Source organism: Bacillus rossius, chromosome 7, assembly GCF_032445375.1.
Source record: "Bacillus rossius redtenbacheri isolate Brsri chromosome 7, Brsri_v3, whole genome shotgun sequence".
Taxonomy (NCBI): Eukaryota; Metazoa; Arthropoda; class Insecta; order Phasmatodea; family Bacillidae; genus Bacillus; species Bacillus rossius.
Window position 1 is genome coordinate 66,857,235 of NC_086335.1, and position 9,656 is coordinate 66,866,890.

At 44.1% G+C, this 9,656-nt stretch overlaps 1 long non-coding RNA gene across 1 annotated transcript; it reads left to right on the top strand.

The window, feature by feature from the left end:
• Nucleotides 1-4,588: 4,588 nt before the first annotated feature.
• Nucleotides 4,589-7,573, top strand: LOC134534260 (uncharacterized). The gene is made up of 2 exons (XR_010075475.1): nucleotides 4,589-4,794; nucleotides 6,809-7,573. It is a non-coding gene; the product is annotated as an uncharacterized LOC134534260 (long non-coding RNA).
• The last annotated feature ends 2,083 nt before the right edge of the window (nucleotides 7,574-9,656 follow it).

Consider the following 9,656-nt stretch of genomic DNA (forward strand, 5'->3'; position numbering starts at 1 on the left):
TTCATGTGAGGATGGACGCAGCCATCTGCGGGAAATTCCCGAGTCTGCCCCGAGCCTGCGCGACGGTACTGTGAAGGTCTACTGTGGAGTAGCACTTCTTTGGGGGTAAGTGCGTCATCTGATGGCGCACATGCCTATAGGATGGGTTTTAGCTGGAGGAAGAAGACAATTCCCGTGACACAGACTGAAGGATGTTCTGTAGAGGCCTCTGCAAGGTGCCACTGTGGCGGCCTGATGTGGACCGCTGGGCCATTGGGCATGGACCACGTGCGTGGACAAGCCTCCAACAGTAGCTCCTCGCAGTCACACCGTGCTATCTCGAGGGCCAGCGTGTGGCAAGAGTGGTGCACGTCCCAGTCAGTCCCTGAGAGACCGGCCTGAGACCCTCCTCGCAGCGCCTGGTCTGTTCGGAGTGCTGTCCCCACTCCTGTCGCCTGGCCAGGTGGCGGCACAGAGGCAAGTGTCGCCGCCTCAGCACCAGCCCCTCCACTGGCAGTGTGGCAGTGTGGCAGTGTGGCAGAGTGGCGCACGTCCCAGTCAGTCCCTGAGAGACCGGCCTGAGACCCTCCTCGCAGCGCCTGGTCTGGTCGGAGTGCTGTCCCCACTCCTGTAACCTGGCCAGGTGGCGGCACAGAGGCAAGTGTCGCCGCCTTAGCACCAGCCCCTCCACTGGCAGTGTGGCAGTGTGGCAGTGTGGCAGAGTGGCGCACGTCCCAGTCAGTCCCTGAGAGACCGGCCTGAGACCCTCCTCGCAGCGCCTGGTCTGGTCGGAGTGCTGTCCCCACTCCTGTAACCTGGCCAGGTGGCGGCACAGAGGCAAGTGTCGCCGCCTTAGCACCAGCCCCTCCACTGGCAGTGTGGCAGTGTGGCAGTGTGGCAGAGTGGCGCACGTCCCAGTCAGTCCCTGAGAGACCGGCCTGAGACCCTCCTCGCAGCGCCTGGTCTGGTCGGAGTGCTGTCCCCACTCCTGTAACCTGGCCAGGTGGCGGCACAGAGGCAAGTGTCGCCGCCTTAGCACCAGCCCCTCCACTGGCAGTGTGGCAGTGTGGCAGTGTGGCAGAGTGGCGCACGTCCCAGTCAGTCCCTGAGAGACCGGCCTGAGACCCTCCACTCAGCGCCTGGTCTGGTCGGAGTGCTGTCCCCACTCCTGTAACCTGGCCAGGTGGCGGCACAGAGGCAAGTGTCGCCGCCTCAGCACCAGCCCCTCCACTGGCAGTGTGGCAGTGTGGCAGTGTGGCAGAGTGGCGCATGTCCCAGTCAGTCCCTGAGAGACCGGCCTGAGACCCTCCACTCAGCGCCTGGTCTGGTCGGAGTGCTGTCCCCACTCCTGTAACCTGGCCAGGTGGCGGCACAGAGGCAAGTGTCGCCGCCTTAGCACCAGCCCCTCCACTGGCAGTGTGGCAGTGTGGCAGTGTGGCAGAGTGGCGCATGTCCCAGTCAGTCCCTGAGAGACCGGCCTGAGACCCTCCACTCAGCGCCTGGTCTGGTCGGAGTGCTGTCCCCACTCCTGTAACCTGGCCAGGTGGCGGCACAGAGGCAAGTGTCGCCGCCTTAGCACCAGCCCCTCCACTGGCAGTGTGGCAGTGTGGCAGTGTGGCAGAGTGGCGCACGTCCCAGTCAGTCCCTGAGAGACCGGCCTGAGACCCTCCTCGCAGCGCCTGGTCTGGTCGGAGTGCTGTCCCCACTCCTGTAACCTGGCCAGGTGGCGGCACAGAGGCAAGTGTCGCCGCCTTAGCACCAGCCCCTCCACTGGCAGTGTGGCAGTGTGGCAGTGTGGCAGAGTGGCGCACGTCCCAGTCAGTCCCTGAGAGACCGGCCTGAGACCCTCCTCGCAGCGCCTGGTCTGGTCGGAGTGCTGTCCCCACTCCTGTAACCTGGCCAGGTGGCGGCACAGAGGCAAGTGTCGCCGCCTTAGCACCAGCCCCTCCACTGGCAGTGTGGCAGTGTGGCAGTGTGGCAGAGTGGCGCACGTCCCAGTCAGTCCCTGAGAGACCGGCCTGAGACCCTCCACTCAGCGCCTGGTCTGGTCGGAGTGCTGTCCCCACTCCTGTAACCTGGCCAGGTGGCGGCACAGAGGCAAGTGTCGCCGCCTTAGCACCAGCCCCTCCACTGGCAGTGTGGCAGTGTGGCAGTGTGGCAGAGTGGCGCACGTCCCAGTCAGTCCCTGAGAGACCGGCCTGAGACCCTCCACTCAGCGCCTGGTCTGGTCGGAGTGCTGTCCCCACTCCTGTAACCTGGCCAGGTGGCGGCACAGAGGCAAGTGTCGCCGCCTTAGCACCAGCCCCTCCACTGGCAGTGTGGCAGTGTGGCAGTGTGGCAGAGTGGCGCACGTCCCAGTCAGTCCCTGAGAGACCGGCCTGAGACCCTCCTCGCAGCGCCTGGTCTGGTCGGAGTGCTGTCCCCACTCCTGTCGCCTGGCCAGGTGGCGGCACAGAGGCAAGTGTCGCCGCCTCAGCACCAGCCCCTCCACTGGCAGTGTGGCAGTGTGGCAGTGTGGCAGTGTGGCAGAGTGGTGCATGGCCTATGCCGGTGCGAGGTTCCCCGCTGAGGTTCCCTCCACCGCGCCCAGATCGCGCGGTAGGGAAACGCACTGGCAGTTGGTGGCTCTGATACCCCCACTCCTGTGGTGGGCGGGCGCTGTGAGTGACGACACAGCTGCGGCATTAGCCGGGCAAGCTAGCAGAGTTTGGCTACTTCGACCAGATCACAGGCTTCTGGGTTTCCTGAATGGTTACAAAGATGTGAAATGGTGCATTGGTGAAATTTAGTATAATAGGTTATGTTACAATTGACTAAAAAATTATGGTGATTCATATAATTGATGATAGATACTTGATTACAGTTTATTTATATGAAAACTTGTTCATAATTATATTTAAACTTTATAGCTAAACGCCAGTTTTTTAAAATTAATTACAAGTCATCTACACGTGAACTGTTTCGTCGACTATTTATAAAGTGAAGTGAAAAGTTAATGTGGTTTTCATTGCTTATTACAACAACAATTTCGGCAATAATGGTTAATTATTCTTGCATTTTAAAAATCTGATCACTAGTATAATTTCAAGTATTTATTCTTATATTATTAAAATAAAAATGATTCAATTTTATTCATAAAAGTATGCAATCATTTCATCAATGTTTTGTTATGACGTTGTCACGTTAAACTATCGTCCGTAAACCGACTTTACAGACAACCAATTTTTTTTTCTGTCGCATCGCTAGCTCCGGTTCGAGTCCGCAGCTATTGTGATCCCAGAATAAGAGAAACAAGCGGCTGGGAGAACTGACGCAATGTGTTATCAGAGAGAAGCAGGGCTGTGATGAAAGTGCTTGTTGACAACAGGAAGGGGTCACCATAAATACAGACCAACTACACAGCATATTCGTTAAAGTAGCGCTATTTGTCGATAAGTTCGCAGCCCAATCTGTGAATTATTATTATTATTTTTAAAATTTAAAATTTAGTCTCAGTTGCTTGACAACATCTTGGCGCCAATTTCTGACCACCGCATTGAATGTTATGGAGTGCGGAGTTTATATGCAATGAGTGTTTGGCAAATATTAGCTCAATACATAATTCTACTTGATACATTGCTCTACATGCAAACATTAAAAAATATGTAATTTTTCTTGAAATTGAAAACGAAAATGGTGACGAATACTGTTTGTTAAATTAGCTGCCACAGTTATGTTTTCAAAAAGTTGTGACAAAACACTTTGAAAAAATTTGAAAATTGTCTCGCGAATAGTTTTTTGGTGACCACGAAATAATTTTGTATTGACTTACTATATGGCATGGGAGAAATAACAACAATATTGTGTATATTTATAAAAAAATATTTTTGTGGGCCATTTCAAAATTTACTATGTGGTCAGAACGTTCACTCGTTATTTTATGGCGGCTAAAAAAGTCAGTTATTACTTGAATAAAAATAGTACGACTAATAATTATAATTTTTTTTTTTACAAAATAAAACATAGTTACACATTATGTTGGAATCACAATAATGTGAATAAAATATTTTTTTACACATCCGTGATGTCACCGTGAAGTAATTCGCGTATGCGACAAACTTACAGACTTGATATTACTGAAATGAGCATCAGAATATCTAGTTTTGGGTGATGGTTAAAATGATGCATAGGCAACACAGTTATCTTTCGTGTATTTTTGAGGTTAAGTTTACCAATTTTTTTTTTAAATAATTCGTACAAATATTTTTCTTAGTAATGATTAATTTAGGATCAAACTAAATTTTCTCTAACGGGCGTATTATTAACCAACTTGTAAACATTGATGGCTGTTATACATTTAGGGCAAATTTAATGGCAAAAAAGTTTTTTTGTCTGCATTATAACATTATAAATTTTGTGAAGCCTTTTTTTTCCCTTCCCCATAAGTTAATTGTTGCGCCATGTTGATTACACACTCAAAACATTGGCTAAAGTGTAGTGTTTACATTGCGGAAATTAGTTTTAAACTACTTTTTTTTTAATGTGACTGTTTTTAACGACTGAGATTATAATTCATACTTACAAACAATCATCAGACGTTATAAAGCACCGTTTCCGCCATGTTCTGGGCGGAACAACATGGCGACGGCGAGGTTACCAAAAAGTGGTTTCAACTACGTCGCAGCATGCCGTCTCTTGAGAACTCCCGACTCTGTGGTAACAAGGCTGAAGGCGTGTGTTGACGTTCTCCGACGTGTTTACCGGCCGTGGCCGGAAGGGAATCAAGCGAGCGGCCTCCATCAGCCGTCCACGCTCGCAATAATGGACCGTCCACAGGTAATTGGCGGCCGTGGCTCGCCCGGGGCGAGTGTTGTCTCGAGCGGGCAGCTGCAAGCCCGGAGGCCACGACTGCGGTGACGCAACAACCGGTCTGTTCGCGTCAGCAGGTAAACAATATTGCGTGTTGATACAGGACGCGAGGTTACTGCGACTTTGAAACACAACTGTCATTGCTTGGTAACGTACTACGCCGAAACACGCAACTCAGAAAATCGTAACTTAGAACTATCGCAACTTAGAACTGCCGTAACTTAGAGACACGTGAAATCGAAACACACAACGCCGAAACACACATCTTAGAAACGTCGAAACTTAGAAAATTCTATCTTGTGTGTTTCTAAGCCAGTGGTGGATCCAAGGGGGGCACCAGGGGCAAGTCCCCCCCCCCCCCCGAGAAACCAGTTGTCTGCTACATTAATACTGCCGACAAAAATGATTGTTTCTGAAAACAATAAAATATTTTAATATAATTAATGAATTTCTTGTAGAATCATAAAATCTGGTGGTTGGATGTTATGTGTAGTGTGAAATTTATTACAAATTTAGTAATTTTAAGACATTTTTTCTCTGGCTATTCTGAAATCCTGGAGTGCCCCCTCAGAGGTGTACCTACCTCTGTATCCGCCACTGTTCTAAGCTGTGTGTTTCTAAGTTATGACAGCATCCCTCCGAACTAACAGGTCTTGTTTTCGGAACGACGGCGTGGTGTTTACATGGTTCGTTATCTCGCATCCTTTGAGCACAATTAAACTCGAGAAATCGCGAGGTTTCGAAGAAAAAAATAATCGTGTTGATTTAATAAATTCTTCGCAATGCAATATTTTAGGATACGTTTATGAGAAATACTGTGAGTTGCAAGAAAATTCATCAGTTTGTTGGCAGTATCCAATATGTTCAGCGAAGAATTCTTGAAAAATATTGATGGTTTTTGTTGTAGAACTCTTTAATGTCTATGCTGTTTTTCAGAGATACTTTTGTACAAAATTACATGATGGCGTTTCGAAAACTATAGTGTACGTTTCTGGCTGAACTATAATTATTTTATGTTTAACTCAACTTGAAACATTAACCGCTTTTTAAAAATAAAAAAAAAAAAAAAAAAAGTTTTACAATCTAATTACAAATATTACGAAAAAAAAAAAAAAAAAATACTGCATTTTTTTTATATAATTTCAATACAAGGGTAACCTTAACACTCGCTAAGCAAAAACTCGATGGAGATAAATCAAGAAAGTTAGCTATTTATTTCGAAACACATAGTAAGCTGAATGTTATCAAAAATATGCAATGTAACTCAGCATTATTTAATGTTATCCGCCAATTTCCACGTGGTTTCACTCCCGAGAATAATCAAACGAACTTTTTGACGTGAAAACGTCTAATAAATCGATGAACGCTGGCTGCACGCACGAAAAAGTGTCCCGTTACGCACATTGTCCCGTTTCGCTGTGTCCCGTTACGCTCATTTTATATTGCTCTTTGCTAACCTGAACCTCCTAGCATTGCGACCGAGTCCGTGGCGTAATTCTGTTTTCATGCATTTCAATGTAACATTTTCATTGCTCTTTGCTAACCCGTTCCTCCTAGCATTGCTGCAGAGTCCGTGGCGCAAATATATTATTTTTGACTGCATATTGGTGTTGGGTAAGCCATTTTCCTTCACATCATCCTTGAAACACTCCCATTCGTTTCCTACTATTCCTATCATCGTCCTATCCTTAACAGAATAACACAGATTGGAAGAAGTTAAATAGCAAATATGTATAAAATTTATAGTTAAAATAATCTGTTCGTTAAAGTAATAAAAATATTTGAATTGATCAGTGCAAATAAGAGTACATTTATCATTTAAATTGTAGATTTCATTTCACTCCTTCTTTGTATCCATACAAAATAGTGATAATTCAATAAAAATGATTCAATTTTATTGATAAAAGTATGCGATCATTTCATCAATGTATTGTTATGACGTTGTTGACTTTACAGACTACCAATTTTTTTTTTTCCGCAGCAGTCTGGGAATGTTTCCCGTGGGGCATCGCGAGTCCGCAGTGCGTCCTCACCAGCTCCTGGGGCCAAGCGAGTGACCTTGTGAGCCTGAGGTCCAAGTAGCGTCCCTGCGCGAAGCTAAGTTGAAGCGACGGGACTACTCGCCTTAGAAAGTATGGATTTAGCTGTCCAGTCCTGTGACACTTCCTTGGACGGTCATCCAGTCATTGTCATTTTCTGTACAAAATCGCGTTTTTTTTATGAAACACAGGCTTTTCACGTGCCAACATAACCAAGTTCAGAAGATGTGGTATGTGCATGCCTGCAAATTACGTTGGGGTTATGGCCAGAGCTCTGCCTGTTGTAGAGAACAATTTAACTCATTATAACTAATATGGCCGACCACCGCTCACACTTTTAGACTTTAGGCTCCACACAATGGGGCAAGTTTCGTAATTTTTGTGAGGTCACTTCTTAAGGGCTTCATGATAAAATCACAGAGGAAAATTTTTTTTCTAGGCGTTATTTGCTTAACATGTCAGGGGCTATAAATTGAGAAAAATTAAGATATAACAATTAATATTTACGTTTAATAAATTGTGGCAAACGAAGTTTTTGCACTTTGTTCACGATACCGTCCCAAAGTTTCTGCTTATCGAGTACCTGAATTTTCCTTATGGTATGATTACAAACCCAGAGTGTTATTGTGCTTTAATCTGGTTACAGATGTTTTTTGTACTTTAAAAAAAATCATTATGTCGACATAAAGCTGATACGAACATTTGAATGATTTTGTTTGAAACTTAACTGTTTTCCTCGTTTATCCTCGGAATGCATGTTTTGCATGTTGCGCAACCCACGCCAGACCACCCAGAAATTTCTGGATTCATTCCGGCGAACTTTGTTTCATCAATGAAGAGATATTTTTGAATGTGTGAGGGAACGAGGTCAGGTCAGGTTAGACGCTGTGAAAAAAAAACTCATTTAGTTAATATAAATAAAACGAGATAAAACAAATGGCGTTTCTTCACAAGGTTATGAGTAGAACAGTTTCAACAAAAGCAAACTTCCGAAATCACAGACTGATCCAAACAGTGGCATGTAAGTAGACCGAAAATCTTTTGACCAACAGGCAACACTGAAAGTCGTTTTGCTGATGGCCATTTAAGCACTAAATCGTTTAATAGGAAAGTAATTTGACCGACAACGATTATATTTCTCCGACATTTAAAAAATTGACTTTCGGTCTACAGACTGATACCCATTCAAACCACCAGAGAAATACTTAAATGACCATAAATTAATAATCATAAATAATACTGGATGTTGGCATTCACCACATAAGCGTTACACAGCTGTGATTCCATTCCAGCCAACAATCAAGAAAAGTAAGTTCAACGAAGGTAGCCGATGAGTTTAAAACAACATAGTTATATTAATGGTTCCCTGAGAAAAAAAGCATGCTTTAGAGAACTGAAATTTTGTACCCACAACCCTCCCGGCAGTATGTACAGACAATAATTTTGATTAGAGGTACCAAGTAGCTGACCTTTGCTAGGTAATTGGGAGAGGGATGGGGGTGATTTATTTATCACCTTGGCATATTTGAATTAAGATAATAATTATGTGTAACATATATATATATATATATATATATATACTATATATATCACCATAGATATTTTACGAGTGTTTGTTAAAAAAAAATTTCCTCACTAAAAACGTTGGAGCCACTTATAAAAAAAAATGTTTAAATTTTTAACAGTTTAGAAATGCTTAGAGATGTACTTCTTTAGCATATATATATTTTTTTAAATATTGCTTTTAAAAAGATCTGGGATCAGATAAAACTAAATATCAACATGGCACGCAAAGCCTAATATAAATTCTTCCAGTTTTAGCACGTAAAAATGTTGTGATAGACAGAATAATAACACAGTATTCGGACTCTACCGTCAATATGTTCATCCACGGGGCTTCATTTCAGGACTTGCAGGACTTCAGGCAGTTCCCAGAGCCATCTCGCCTCACCCTCTACCCTGCAAGGCCTCTACAAGCCATCCCAACATTTATTTATTTCTGTTAATGAGATAATTTTTTTAAATGCGAGACACAATACATTTAATGAAAATAAACTGTCATTTGAAAATATACACACGTAAATTAGTGATTTCCTGAATTTTGACCATTAGAATTACGTTCATTTTTAAAGTTGTGTATGTTTAACTTGATATTTTATTGTCTTTCACAAAAAAATGCTTAAAAAAATTATTAAGATAGTCAGTTACTCATATGATATTCAGTGCATTTTCAAACGGTACGAGAGCACTTTAGTTATTTGTAACAATGGACTGAAAATTTCATTCAAGAATCATAGGCCTAAGTTACTGGGCAGTATAAGCCATTGGCTACGTCACCAGCCAGTCCACAGGAGAGTCAGCAGCTAGATAAAATAGTTTATCATCGAAAGCTTCATTAAAAAAACATATTTATCAATACACTTACAAAAATTCAACACTGGATGTTACATGAATTAAAAAAAAAAGAGACAGGTTTCTTTCACGGATTCATTCCACTTCAGGTTGTATTCAACTTGCTCGCGTATAATCGAGCCCTTTATGATTACGAAGTGCTCATTGGTCGATCACAAGGTCACATCTCTTGGCCGGTTACACTTGATTGGGTGACCGTTTTTCCTTGTTTATTGCTGGCCAAGGGTCGTCAAGGGCATGTCAAGATCACTGCAGTCTAATCATTAACTTGGAGAGTTATACATTTACGTGCTGCAGATGAATCCCCGAAATAAGCGTGGCTCTACAGATAGCTGTATATCAGGATCATCTCTTATACCAGCCATTTCACGCTGTCAT